Genomic DNA, 15880 nt, shown 5'->3' with positions numbered 1-15880 from the left:
TTTTATTAGCTTTTGTACCCTAGTTATCTACCTTAGTCCTTGGCAAAAACAATGGATGCTTAATGAATATTTATTGAATACCACTGAAAATATATTCAACAAAGTCAATATGATCAGAAGCTTTCATAAATTTTATAAGAATATTCCATATTTTGGCCTGGGCCATTGTTACTAGATAAAGCAATGTTATCAAAATAATAATTATCATAAATAAAAATAAATCTATTATTGAAGCATACACAAGGCATAATAATAAAAAAAGAGGCATAGAATATCAAGTGAAAGACAATAAGTCATAAAAGAGAATATGTGTGGAAAGTGCTAACCAAAAAGGACTATATGCTATAGAATTATGTTTTTATTACTGTCATTTACTATCATAAAAGCATGCAGACACAATTCACTGAGTATGCTGTTAACTTTACAAAAAGTTTTGATCATAGGTTTGGAATAATTTCTTATGGACTTAAAATTCTCTTTTGGAAGGAAAGGATTAGTATAAATACAGATTTTTTTTTCTCTAAGTTACCTTCTGTCTACATCATATTTTTAATACCTTGTAAATCAAAATGAATCAGTATGAAAAATGTAGGATTTTACAGTCCAATGAATCCACTCAAATTTAAGGTTAGTGTTGTCATTTACTTACTAGTTGAATGACAATGGATAATTTATTTAACTTCTCAGGCTCCCAATTGCCTCATCTATTAAAAAGTAGATTAAAAAAATGTATAGTTTTTAATGTCACCGGGAATATAATGAATGTAAAATACCAGGGCAGGTAGGTACTCAGTTAGTAGTAACTATATTGTTTATTCCACTTTATATAAGCAAGAAGGAGCACTGAAGTATATGATGACACAAGCTTAAATTACACTTCTAACACTAATACACTTTTTTTCTATTAAGAGAGCTATATTAACCTCTAAATATGTATCTAAAAGACACCAAAAGAAATTTGAAGAATCTTATAACCAAGTGCCAGAGAGCAAAACATTTTCAAGTAGCAAATATTACTTTGGTGAAATATTCCAAGCTTAGGAAAAATAAACATCATTATGGAAGCTGGTTGGGAGTTTTTCTATGGTATTGTCAATAACACTGCAAGATACATATTGCTAACTTTTTCTTCTTTGCTATCTACTCTTATACATGAAGAAACAACACCCATATAATTCATTTTTAGCTAATACAAATATATTTTTTATTTTGTCACACTTACCATTTGTGATCATCTTAACACTGATGATGAAGTGGAACTTCTAATAGCACTTTTTGAGACTTGATTGCAATTTCATTGAATATTATTTTAGCATAGGCATTTTTGTGTCAATAAGAAGTCATGCCTACCACAAATTCTGCCTCATATTTGTTTATAAATAAAATTGTATTTTAGTTCAGTAAGGAAACAAAAACTTATTAGAACAGTGAATATCAAAACACTGTGACTGCTGATGTCAATTATTAATTTATAGCCTCATAAATCTTTTGTCCACCAGGGGGAAAACAAGTGGAAAGAGGTATTCTTGCCATTTTACAAAGAAATTCTAATTGACAAAGGGGGCAAAACAGTTGTACTGAAGAATCTGCTAATGAGGCCCCTATGGTCCTGCATTAAGCATCTTCCAGTGTACCAGGTGTGTGATTGTCAAAGATTTTGTAATCATGAGGGGAATAACTAATAAAGATATTTTAAGGAATGCTCCCATTCAGCTTCCATAATAATGCTATTTTTCTATGCTTAAAATAATTCATCAAATTAATAGCTCATACTTGAAATATTTTTGCTTACTGGCAGTTAATTCCAATATTCTTCAGACCCATCTCTCTCTCTCTCTCTCTTTCTCTCTCTCTCTCTCTCTCCCTCCCTCTCCCTCTCCCTCTCTCTCTCATTCCTTCTTCTTCTTCTTGGTTACAAAGTTTGCAGCCCAAAATATTTTCACAAGCCTGTAGAAAATCATGAAACATAAAGGTTTCATAAAATTACTTCTGAATTGAGACTCCTCTTTCAATATTGTCTTATGGGTAGAACTTTCAGGATACACATCACACCTATAAGGATTAAAAACGTAGTTTAGAGGAAGGAGGTATATTATATATATATAAGGTGATAAAATATAAAATACCTAATATCACTATATACCAAATCTTTAAGAATCAGGTAATTCTAAACTAGGCATCTAAAAAGAAAAAAGAAAAGAAAAGAAAGCAGAGCAAAGGAAAAGAAAAACTTGGAGGGTTTAGCTTCCACTCTAATCAAACAATGTTGGGTAGGAAGACTCTAATATTTAAAAGACATATTATAGACACTGAAAAATCACTATGTCAAACACTGAAATTATTACACTCTGATGATACCGAGAAAGAAATCATTTGCATATAAAATGTATCTGATTTGTCTAGAAGCAACTTATTTTCTATTCCGATTTCACAGCCTAAGGCACTGACGCAGCCTGTGGGGATTTAAAGTAGTGTGTGGAAGAAAGAGAGCATTTGAGTGCCATAAAATAGAATAGCGCCGAGTACAACATCTGACTATGGACTGTTATTTCCATAAGCAGTAACACACACACACAAACACTAATCTTATGACCGGGTGACCACAGTTTAGTTGTTACAAGATTAAAAATAACATTTGAGAAAATAATTAAGAACAGGTTTATCAGTTATTTTTCTTTTGGCTTAAACATTATTTCCTAAAAAGGTCAGGTAGTAACACCACTCTGAGTATTTATAGTTCCAGTGGCAACCATCACAGACACCAGTTTGTTCCAGAATTATCCCGATCCTGTGGTTATATGTGTTCACACTTACTAGTAACACTGGAGCAGCCTAAATGGGGATAGGCAATCAATAGACAATCAGCGTAATTCCTCACACGCATAAATGCAAATTGTTCACATGGAACTGTTCACTTTCCCCTTTTCTGGCAGGAGCATGATGCATGGAGTCAGTGATGGTTGTGGAAATTGATTTTTCATAAGCACCAACTCTTTTCACTTGTCAAAAAATGAGAAGATCGCTACCATGGGCTGATGCTCCTGGAATTAATAGAATAGAGATGACCGCCTCAAGGCATTCTGACTCTCAGAATTCCTAAAGCAATTCCTAAAGAAGTAAAAACACTATCTAATTTGAATGTAAGCAAAGAAGGCAAGCATTAAAATAAAGTAGATGTATTGTATTCTTTAAGCAGAATATAAAAGAAAACACAGAGATTTTTGCCAAATAACTCCTGGTGCATAGTTCATACTCAATAAATATTTGTTGAAATGTGTAAATGAATGGAAAAGGAAGGAGAGAAGGGAGGAAGGACTGAAGGAAAAAAACCAGATATCAAAATAAAGATGAGTGGGGCGCCTGGGTGGCTCAGTCGGTTAAGCGTCCGACTTCGGCTCAGGTCATGATCTCGCGGTCCGTGAGTTCGAGCCCCGCATTGGGCTCTGTGCTGACAGCTCAGAGCCTGGAACCTGTTTCAGATTCTGTGTCTCCCTCTCTCTGACCCTCCCCCATTCATGCTCTGTCTCTCTCTGTCTCAAAAATAAATAAACATTAAAAAAAATTAAAAAAAAAATAAAGATGAGTATTATTTACTTAGCATATGTAAATAAAAATCTGAAAGATAAAAACAAAGATATCTTTGGAAATTGTATTGATTTCATGGTGGTTTTTCAGATACTATTGAATATAATTTGCCTATTATTCTGTTCTTCATTAACTATAGCAGCTTTTATTCTTTGTTGTTAACCATACTATCCAACTTGGCAAATTATTCTTCCATTGTTCTTTTTTAAAAATTGTTTTCTTAATGTTTATTCATTTTTGAGAGAGAGAGGGAGACAGAGTGTGAGCAGGGGAGGGTAAAAGAGAGAGGGAGACACAGAATCCGAAGCAGGCTCCAGGCTCCAAGCTGTCAGCACAGAGACTGACGCAGGACTCGAATTCACAAACCGTGCACAAGATTATGACCTGAGCCGAAGTCAGATGCTTAACCAACTGAGCAACCCAGGGGTCCCTATCCTTCGGGTGTTCTTAAAAAGAGAACAAGGACAAGTGTTCTGTTATACATGACATAGTGAAATTCAGGTTCAAAAAGAGCCTAGCCTCTTTAAACAACCAAGGGGGGAAAATAATGAATGTTACTACCAAAACCCATGCTTTTAAAATACGAGCAGGACAGAGAGGAGTCAGAGACAAGCTACCAGAAGTTTACTACTAATTAGTAAAACATAGTCACATTAATGTGCAAATGTAGTTCTGAAGTAAAACATGTAAATGCCACTAGTGTTTAGTTTACCCACTGGTCACAGGGAACAATGGACAACAGGCCTCTTACCTTTTAAAATGTCAACACAGTATTTAATGTGGCTATGCCAAAATTGTGGCACAGTATCAGCAGAAAAGACAAGAAAATAAGACTCCTTTTAGTTATGAAGATAAAAGATGTAACATTAAGAAAGCTATGCCTTCCTAATAAACAGGCTTGTTCAGAACGTTTTTAATAACTTATTGCAGACTAATTATAAATAATCGCCATGGAAATTTAAGCCCCAACTAGTGTAACTTCTTTGTAGCTTAATTATTTCTTCTTTCTCACTTACAATTTTCTCTAGCATAAATTTATTAAGCTGTTATTAATCAATGATGGTTATGAGACAAGATGCACAATTTCTAACTAATTCCAAAGTCTGCTTAGATATTCATATAAATGCAATTTGAGTGTTTATGCTATTAAAGTGATATATTTGCATAAAAATAAATACTTATCATATTAGGTAATAGTATAAGTCTGTTAGTCACCAATGCCTGGAGCAAGCCTGGCTTGATGCACAGAAAAAATATATACATTTACCTATCTGGGTACAAATATCCAAATATTCATTATTGGGCTCCCAATGAAATAATCAGCTTTGAATGCACTAGTTCTATTAATTGACTTTTAAATTAAAATCAAATATTATGTTGGGCTGGTCATCCTCATTACATAACACGATTCTAATACAAATGCATTTATTTTTCATGATATTTCAAAGTTTAGAGAAAAGTTTATTGAGTACTGCTATTCATTAGGACAGGTGCTTTACATATATCATATATGTTTCCCAGATCAAATCTTTAAGTTGTAGATTTAATTCCTTCTCACAAACTAGAAAATTAAGATGTGAAGAAATCAAGTAACTACATTAAATTTACTAAAATGTTAGCCGTACAGAATTTAGCATGTACACCTGAGGACAGACTGGATACCCTTTCCAGGACAATTTGATGTAGTCCTAGATAAAGGTGTCTATAAAACCAACAAACTAAACCAGTTCTAGATCAGTAAGATTGTGATCAAGTGCCAGTATGCCAAGAGTCAGAACCCAAGTGTATGGGGCATGTGCACAATCAATTCCCCCAACACACACACACACACACACACACACACACACACACACACACACACCACATACTGTCAAAATATTTTTAAACTGGATTTCCTTGACTTTACCTAAGTTAGCATTAATTTTCCTTTCTAGGTTTGTGGATAGCCTAGAGAGAGTAGGAGGGGAAATTTCTCTGTAGGTATTTCAAAAGGTCATGTGTACTTTCATAAATATTTTCTATCTTGATGGGTTATTAAAGAAACATTTTTTTTGTGTGAAACAAGCCATAGTTTTGTAAATCTTGGTGTCTTGGCAATATTGTATAGAGTATGAACTCAGTTGACTGTATAATAATTACTATTTGCACGGCTAACACATTGGGATCAAAGTTTTGGAAGTTTATTAATTCCTTTAATGATGAATGTTGTATATACCTGTTCCCTTTTCCTAAATTAGGGCCAGGAAACGGAGTCTGCAAAAGACTAAAACTTCAAAGGATACCATTTTGTTTAGGAATTTTAATTTATATAAAATGTTTCTCTTTCACACGTGCGTGCGCACACACACACAAGACACACACACACAGATACACATCTATATGTCTCTTTCACATCCATGTGACTGATACATATCAATTGATAACTACAGTCCACTTACTGAACCATTTGCAATAATCTGCTTTGTGTTTTAAAAAAACTACCTAATACATAGAAGCTAAATGAGTACATTAAATACCTTAGGATTTTCTACTTTAGTTCCAATTTTAACAGAATATCCTAATAATATTGTAATGATATTTTGATATTTTTGAGTAAAATTAATTAAGAAATTTCGTGCCAATAAAATTATGCATTTAATTAGATTTTCCAATTTATGGAGATAAATAGTTGATCCCAAGAATTTTTTTTATCACTCTAGAGAACTATTTTACTAGGGACCAAAATAAAAATATCCAAATAAGTCACTGCTGCTGAATATAAAATATACAGAGATTTCCTTCTTAAAGAACAGAATCTCATCTAGTTTCTTCATTGATAACATTTTGAGAATATATATCTATTATCAAGATTTGAAATCTTGACTGGTTTCAGAACACTGCTGTGGTAAGGAGCAGCCTTTATAAACTCAGGTGTATGATTTTGCCCTTTTTCTCCTAGCCACGTGCAGATTCACTTGCTGAGCAAATGACAAAACACACATTTTAATTAAAATGTGTCCAAAAAAAGAAGTCTTAAATTCTCTTTTATAGTTAGTTATATTGCTATCCTTAATTGGTGTTTAAGTTCTGTTGTTTCTTACTGTTATAATTAAAAAAAAATATTTGATCATGTTTCTCAGGAGAGGAGGATTTATTTCAACTCCAAGTTCAATGAACATCTAATTTTTTAAATAAAAATTCATTTATCCTGAATAAGCACAGAAAATGACGGTGTCTAAACTCTTATATTGTGACACAGTATCAGCAGAAAAGAAAATTAAAAAAAAAAAGCTAAACTGAAAATATATCAAATCAATAGACAAATTAATAACTCATAGTATTCTTCCCTTCCATGTTACAAATGCTGACAAGGTCAGAAACATACACAGAAAGAAAAAGAATTCGTGTTCTCTGTCAAAAGGTATGATAATTTATTTCAAATGAAAAGCCAAAGTTGTTTAAAGTAAAGCTTAAAATGGGTGTCAGTGTGCGTGATTACAACAAGCACCCTACAAAGAAGGGGTCTGTTAGGGCAGCCAAAACCAAAAAGATGTGTTCTATGTCATCACTTCCTTCAACTGAGCGTAAGAAAGATAAAGTGCTTGGCTGTGGAGTCCATATTTTAACAAATAAAAAGAAGCCTACCCGAACCACTGTTTTGCCAAACTTGGATTTTCAAATCTTAACAGAGCTGTTTACTCAAGCATTGATTTATATATTTATTTTTCCCATCATAAAACTTTCCATTTGCTTTCTCCCACAGCAGTTGATGAGAAGGAAAAACAAATCCTTCAACAGGGATTTTGCTTGACTCTTTATTAAAATGAACAATCTTGAAAGGATTGTAGGGAAAGACTAGACTCTCTTTTTTACCCACTCTGTAGTCCAGAGTGTTCAAATTAATATTCACTATGACAAAAAATATGTAGATTCTTTTATGGCTGGAACCTATTTGATTTTAAAAGTCAACACCTCTAGTTAGGCTTTCATGAAATCCCTAAATATGAGCACATTGGAGAGAGTAACTGTTGTATTTTTTTAAAATATGCTTTGCAATTTCTCTTCATTCTAATTCATTCTAAGGGACAAACATAAGGTTTAACAGAAAAGAGAACTATGGTACATTAAGATAAAAAAAAATAATGCTTACTTCTTTCTCTTTATTCAGAGTAATTCAAAGTAAGTTATTTTTAGGGTATTAATATTATTAATATTATGAATAATCAGAAAATTTGAATATTTATCTTATTCTAATAAAGTATTTTATAAACATTTAGATTAAATTAAAATGCTTATCTGCTTTCCAATGACAATAAATTTAGTCATTAAAATACAAACCAAAACATAATCTACCTTATGTGCTATTCATGGTATTAGATACTATTATAAGATAAAAAGAGGATTTATGTTTGGTGAAATAAATTTCTAGGCCTAAAATGGAGCCTCTCCTGCCCACGTACCACATCAGCAAACCAAAACTTAAATAACTTCTGTGTCCCTGTAAATTCTCCACTTGATAAGACATAAGAGTATTTCTAGGCAGCCAATCCCCAAATGCCAATCCAACTCGCAGTCTTCTCACCCCAAACAAGGTAGATTATATTGCCCCAGCCAATCAGATATTTTTTTTCTATTTTTTTCTCATTCTCTATTCTTTATCCTTTGAAAGTTTTCTTCCTTCTGACCCATTCTGCAGTTATTTAAAAGGAAGCTGCCCACTTCATGAAGCATTAAGTAAATGTCTGTGTCACCTAAATTGTTTTTCTTCAATCATTTTTAAACAATTTTTGGTGATAAGGAATGAGGCTGCTAACAGCCTGCAGGACAATGAGATTCATAGGCCAGGATGCCACTGAACCCTTTGAGTTCACTGATTCTGTCATAGTAATGAGAACTGTGAGTAAGGCACTCGGATTTAAGCTCTGCTCCTTTGTGTGCAGCTCTGATAGACAGAGAGAGAGAGAGAGAGAGAGAGAGAGAGAGAGAGAGAGAAAGAGAGAGAGAGAGAGAAATTGATTTCAGAAAGGTTCTGAGGTCCTGAAAAGATTCAGGATTTATTAAAATTACCAGAAAGATTCTGGGTCTCCAGAAAAATTCTGGGATAACTACATTGGGAGTCCACTGTGGGTGGTAGCTCTTAGGAAAAAGCCTTAAGGTAAATCCACAGCATAAACTGATAGGGGACATGGGAAAAGAAATTAAAATAAGAAATTCATCAAAATAAAAATCTAAGCAGGTGCAAATGGGACTATTAAAAGATATTAGGGTATCCACCATTGTAAAGAAATCTTCTCTTGAAAGGAATAATAGACCAACTGCAAATGGCAATCTCGGAAGCCAAAGCCACAACATTGGTAGACGTGGGGTGGAGCACTATAAAGCTGTTAAAAAGCTCACAACCTAACTCTAAGACTCCTGTGCTGGAATAAATTGGTCAGGGAATGGGTTAGATTGACACTAAACCAACCTGCTAATCTCAAGAAAATTTATGCACAGTGAGGTACAATGTAAAATATCACAAACTCCCCAACCCAGCAATGTACAATGTACCCTTCTTAGGTATTAAAGTGGCTTTGAGAAACCCAAAGTTTAGTTACAGAAATGGGATCCTCAAGTTTCAAAGAATTGAGCATACCATCCTTTTGGCACATCTGCTTATTTTATGTCTAAGAACTGTGATCCTGGAAGCTGTAGATACTGACAAAAATGGTAAAATCTTACTAAGACAACCAAGAATTACAATGACCATTATGAGGAGCATACCAGCTAGATAAGACCATTTACATCAACAAGAGTGCTTGAAAGAAATCGTTCCCAAATCAAACAGAATGAAATGCCTATTTTAATTACCATGCAGAAGCTATCAAAAGGCTTCAAAATTCCAAAATAGCTTCACCGGATGATTCACTGCAAAGGCCAATGAAAAATTAAAGACACATGTACTTTAAACAAAAACATATAGGACTGAAATAACTTCTACTACTTTCCTCTATCCTCCTTTATCTGAGTACTCACAGTCTACTTACCCTCTATGTGAATTGCTTTTCCACTCTGAAGAGATCACAAGCCTATAAACGAAAGTCCATCGAGCTAGTGGGCTTACAATTGCAACAGCTTAAAGACTAGAGATGTAAAACACTTCAGACTCCCCTGTGCACTCTGCTAGGGGTCCATAATCAAAACTGACCCTGAATTCCAATGTCTCAGTTTCTCTCAAACAGCTTCACTGAATAAACACTTGGGGGAAGTAGACACAGTTATTTAAAAATATATAAATAGGCCAACTGACTTATAGAAGTATTCCTCAATTTGGGATTTCTTGACTTATTTGATTCTGGCTGATTTGGGTCATGGGGACCCTGGCTCAGGAGTATTCTCAAAACCATGGACATTGTTTTGTTGCTAATAATTACTATTGTCTAATATGACATGTTCTCTCAAAAGTTTTAAATGCACATGGGCAGCTATTGACCAGCTGACACATGGTCTCTGACTGGAATGACAGAAGAACAAAACGTTGTAACTATGTGTAAGAGTATACTCTGACATGGTTTCTTGTGTATACTACACTGAGACCTGAAAAGACAATGGTAACTAAGAGTCACACTAAGACTGGTATTTTTGATCAAACCTCTTAAATGGTCAAGAGGATGATCAAAAGGGGGGACTGTTGAAATAAGTTTCTAGGTCCAAGATAAGCTCCTGTAAATGTTCTGCTTGACCAGAACACAGTACGTCTAGGCAGCCGATCTCCAAACATCAAGCCAACTATGGTCTCTACACTTATTTCCTTATTCCTTTTCACCCCAAACAAGGGGGACTCTGTGGCCCTAGTCAATAAGATATTTTTCTATTTTCCTCTTTATTCCTTATCCTATAAAACCTTTCTGCCCTCTGTCCCATTTTGCAGTTCTCCAAAATAAGACTATTTGTTTCATGAAGTGTTAAATTAAGTTTGTTTTGTATCACCTAAATTGTCCTCTCTAACCATTGTTAATTTCTTATCCGTTCTACTTCTAGGTTTGTTTTCTTTTAGGTTTGTTTTATTTTATTGATACTTCTAACTTTCTAGTCTCTATTCAACTCATTGAGATTAAAAGGATTCCTTCTCCGATAAAATTATTTATAAACTAGGGTTACTGGGTTCTGATTATAATGTAAATTCAGATTGAACTCTATGTCTTCAGTTATTTCTATTTTGTAAAACTTTTGTATCTCTGGTGACCATGAATTCTTTGTTGTACAATTGTACGTTAAAGGTGGAAATGTTTCTCTCCATTTTTATGTTCAGCTGAAAGCAGTATTTTACACTAGATAAATAAGTACAATCATGTTTTCCTACTCAGATCTCTCTTAGACCTCTGGATTAGGAAAAAATGAAGATACTTCAGAGGATCAAAAAGAAATAGGCAACAAGAGGAAAATTGAATCACAGAAATATAGTAGCTATTCCTTTTTGAACCTTACAGAGTAATAGGGTTTATATAAACATAAGCTAAACGGACCATTTTATATCCCTCTGAGACTTTCTGGAAGCCAAACTCATAAGAGTCATACTTCACTAGCAATGGCACAACATATCTTCTACCAAGTACTTAGTCAGTTTTCATAGAAAAAGGCAGTATTTTAAATGGCATCCTTAAGAGAGTAAGCCAGACCATTTATTTCCTGGAGGAAATAAATTTGGAGTGGTAAATGATGCAGGAACTTTTTTTTATTAAGTCATCCTAATTTCATAGCAGTTCTACAAACTCTGTGACCAGAATCCCCAACTTAAAAATAAAAACATCTGTTAATTGTTCCTGTATGAAATTGTTATCCTTATGTGAGGATTTTTGTGGTACACTCAATTCCCAATGTGCCGTAATATCATAACTGGAAATAATTAGCAACATGTCTAGAAGATTTAGCTAAGAAACATGTTAATTTGGCCTGGAGATAGTTCTTTTATCTTGCACATTTATTTTCACAGATTTCTTACTGAGTTTGTCTATATGATTTTATGTCAACTGACTACTCAAAATTGCATACTATATGAACACTGCTTTTATAAAATGTTGAGAGTTGTTTTCTTTATTATTGAATTTTATGCCTCAATCTATATCAATAATTTGAACATGTCAGTATAAAGCAGCATGAGTCAGCTCACTAGTCCCTTAGCTTTTCATTCTTTTTCTTTTAACTTCATTGAGGAATAACTGACATAAAATTATGTATATTTAAAGTGTACAATGTGATAATTTGATATACATATACATTATAGAATGATCACCAAGACCAAGATAATGAACACAATCATCACTTTGCATTAGTTAATATAGGTAACTTTTGTCTGTGTGTTGTGAGAATGCTTAAGATCCACTATCAGCAGCTTTCAATTATACAATACCATAGTCCATGCTGTTCATTAGACCCTTAGAACTTACGTTTCTTACAACTGAAAATGTGTACCCTTTGATGTATCTCACTGTTTCCCTTTCTCCTCAGCCCCTGGTAACCACCATTCTATTCTGCTTATGTGACATTGGCCTTTTTTTTTTATTCCACATGTAGGTGATAACATACTTTCTTTTTTATTTTGCTAGGCATAATGCCCTCCAGATACTAACAGCATACATTTGACTCTCATGGGTGGTGGTGGGGAGGGTATGGGACACCATCCTCTCCCCCCTTGCAGTGGAAAATCTGCATATAACTTTTAACTCCCCCAAAATTTAACTACAAATAGTATATTGTTGACTGGAAACCTTACTGATAACATAGACAGTTGATCAACACATATTTTGTATGTTATATGTATTACATACTATATGCTTATAATGACATAAACTAGAGAAAAGAAAATGTTAATAAGAATACTATAAGGGAGAGAAAATACATTTACAGTACTATATTGCATTTATAAAAAAAAAAAAAAAAAAATCCGGGGCACCGTGGTGGCTCAATTGGTTAAACATCCAACTCTTGATTTAGGCTCAGGCCATGATCTCACGGTTTGTGAGATCAAGCCCAGGGTCAGGCTCTGAATTATTTGGGATATTCTCTCTCCCTCTCTCACCACCACTCCCCCACTTGCACATGTGCTCTCTGACTCTCCAAAAATAAATGAATAAAGCTTAAAAAAAATCCACGTGTAAGTGGACCCATTCAGTTCAACCTTGTGTTGTTCAAGGATCAAGTGTTAATATGTTTCATTTAATACATAAGCACACACATATACTGTATACTTAGGTATTAGAATTTTTTATTTACACACATAAACATATGTATAGGATTTATTTACTTCATGTATTTACTTTTGTCTCTGCATGCAGATCTTGAGTATACAGCAGGCTCAGTAATTTCAAATTTATCCATAATTACTAGGGAATGAATATCTCTGATGAAATTGGTTAAAAAGTTAAAATGTATATGCTTAATGGATGACCAATATTCAAAGATTTAGAACTTGTATCATATCAAGCAAATCCTACTTTCAATTATTGACATGTTTCAGTCATAATTATGAATAGAAGTTTTTACTATGCAGTGCTACAGCTATGTTGAACAAGAAATTAGTCTGAATTTGTGATACCTTAGAGTTTTTAAATCATTAACCTATTATTGATTTTCATTATTACTTTTAAAAGATATGTTTTAAATAAAGACAATTGACTTCTCTGAATTCTGGATGGATATAAGCTACTACCTATGTACCATATGGGTATTATTCATATATTTGTATATGAGAACTGTATCGTGAGACTTTAACATATATTTCAAATAGTTTTGAGTTTTTAGAGCCTGTAGTATACACTCATCTATACATTTAATAATGCAATGTAAAATATTAAAGACATGTAAAATTATTGAGAAATAGAAATGTATTCTATCTCATATTAGATTATAAATTTAACAATACTAAAAATTATATATGTAAAGGAATTTGAGACTATATTTATATGCTAAACAGAAAAAGTGACTCTACTTTTAATATGTTTACGTTTTTAGTTTTCCATAATTATTAAAATATAAAAATTAGTTCATTTTTATGATTACAGTATTTTCACATATCTAACAAAGACAGCATACTGAATCATGCCCCATTTAAAAATGGGGCATTATGGTGGCTCCTGGGTGGCTCAGTCGGTTAAGCATCTGATTTCGACTCAGGTCATGATCTCCTGGCTCATGAATTTAAGCCCCACATTGGGCTCTGAGCTGACAGTCCAGAGCCTGCAGCCTGCCTCAGATTCTGTGTCTCCCTCTCTGCCCTCCCCACTTGTGCTCGCTCTCTCTCTCTCTCTCTCAAAAATAAACATTACAATTTTTTTGAAAAAAATAAATAAAAATGGGGCATTATATACATGTTTCCAATTTAATGCAAAAAGTATAAAGTATTGGGGCGCCTGGGTGGCTCAGTCCGTTAAGCAGCCAACTTCGGCTCAGGTCATGATCTCACACTCCGTGAGTTTGAGCCCCGCGTCGGGCTCTCTGCTGACAGCTCAGAGCCTGGAGCCTGTTTCAGATTCTGTGTCTCCCTCTCTCTGCCCCTCCCCCGTTCATGCTCTGTCTCTCTCTGTCTCAAAAATAAATAAACGTTAAAAAAAAATTTAAAATAAAATATAAAGTATCATTTATAAAGACAATCCCTTCAAAATATTTAATTAAGTATAGGCAGATTTTAATAAATAAGCCATGAATATATAGGGAAAAAACATAGATTAAATAATTAAAAGTAGAGATTTTATAATATAGAGTGAACAATTTTGCAAGTTGCTTCTTTATATCAAAGGGTTAGCCAAGGATTTCCTTTGATAACGAATTTTCATAAGACATCTTAATATAATGTTAACTGCATGTGATAATGCATTGATCTTTCAGGAACACAGATTAGTTATTGAGAATGCTTAAAATCTCACCCTATTCTCAAAGCATATTTTGGTTCATCTCAGCCACTGTGCCCTAATATTAAATATTAAACATTCTAAGTAATTTTAGACAGAGCTCATAAAATTGTCCAGGATATTTGCAGTATATTTTAGTTTCAGACCACAAAGAACTTGTTTTAGTGAACAAAACTCATTTCTCTGACACTATATTACATCAGTCATCAAAAATGTCAGGTTTTCTGATTTCCTTTCCTTTTCTATGCAGTTATCTCATCTTATGTATTCACCCAGTCAACCAAAATTTATAAAACATGTAATATTTATAAAACATTCTTCCTAGGAAGGCACCATGTGGACTTCTAAAATGAATGGTACCTAAGCAACTTTGTTAGAGCCTTAGTTGTTTGTATCCAAAAATTCCTTTCATTATTTATTAAATAGTCAAAATTAATCAATTCAACTTAAGCCATTAAAAACATTTTACTTATTAATACAAAATTGCAATCTATTGAATCGATTTAACTACTTCAAATCTATTTTTTAACAACTTGTCTTAATATACTAAGATATTTTCAACAAAATTTATTCTTTGACTTGTCAAAGGTAGCTTGGACTAAATTTTAATTCCACTTTCCTTTGCTTGAAATAATATGTATATAGCTAAATGTTCAAAAAATGTTAAGTCCAATTGGACATAGGATTATTAAACTTGATTTTCTAATTCAAAAAAATGAGCAAGGTGAGAGAATGGAACATATTCCAGAAATATCCCAAGGTCTGAAGTCCATCCAAAAGATTATACCCACATAAAAGGATGGGTTTTTGTAGCTTTCTTTGTGTCCCAACACTAAAGATTTCAAGCCACAGGAGACTTCTATTATCAGCATAGTCAACAAATTAAGAATAGAGGCTAAACTCTTCAGGAATAAAATAGCCCCATAAGTTTAAGATACTTATGTTTATTCTGTTATAATCTACAACATGGCATTCTTTAATTTTAATTTGCTAGCATTTTCTAATCATCTGAAAGAGAAACATGGTTCTAGAATGCTTTCATTCCATATGGCCTGTCACTAAAGGACACATGGAACAAATGCAAATGCACTTGCTACTTTAGGATACATTGTATTTTTTTCATAGCATATTTGAGGAGCATTGAGGACCAGTACTAAACTTTAATTCTCAGTATCATGAAGCAGGGTATTTCAAAAGCTTTAACAAAGTTTAATGCAAGTTTGTTAGGTTATCTGTTTAGCTAAATCAAAATTGCCAAAGTAGTGATAAAAGTCGACTGTCTCAACAAAATCAACATGATGAAATTCCTGTTTTCTCACACACCCAAGCAACTACTCCACATGAACGCATCTATTCAAGAATTTGGCTGATAGACAACCAGCTTGATAAAATAAATGGTGCCAAAAGAAATCACAAAATACATGACACTA

The 15880-nt window shown here is 33.4% G+C and overlaps 1 protein-coding gene across 10 annotated transcripts in view; it reads right to left on the bottom strand.

Annotated features, from left to right (window-relative positions):
- The window catches only part of PCDH9 (protocadherin 9), a 927283-nt gene that overhangs the window by 486476 nt on the left and 424927 nt on the right, over nt 1-15880 (bottom strand). The gene's annotated exons all lie outside the window — the stretch shown is intronic.

Source organism: Herpailurus yagouaroundi, unplaced genomic scaffold (assembly GCF_014898765.1).
Source record: "Herpailurus yagouaroundi ecotype Mexico unplaced genomic scaffold, PumYag 164, whole genome shotgun sequence".
Taxonomy (NCBI): Eukaryota; Metazoa; Chordata; class Mammalia; order Carnivora; family Felidae; genus Herpailurus; species Herpailurus yagouaroundi.
Note: the sequence above shows the minus strand (reverse complement) of the source record. Positions and strands in the feature narration are given on the sequence as shown.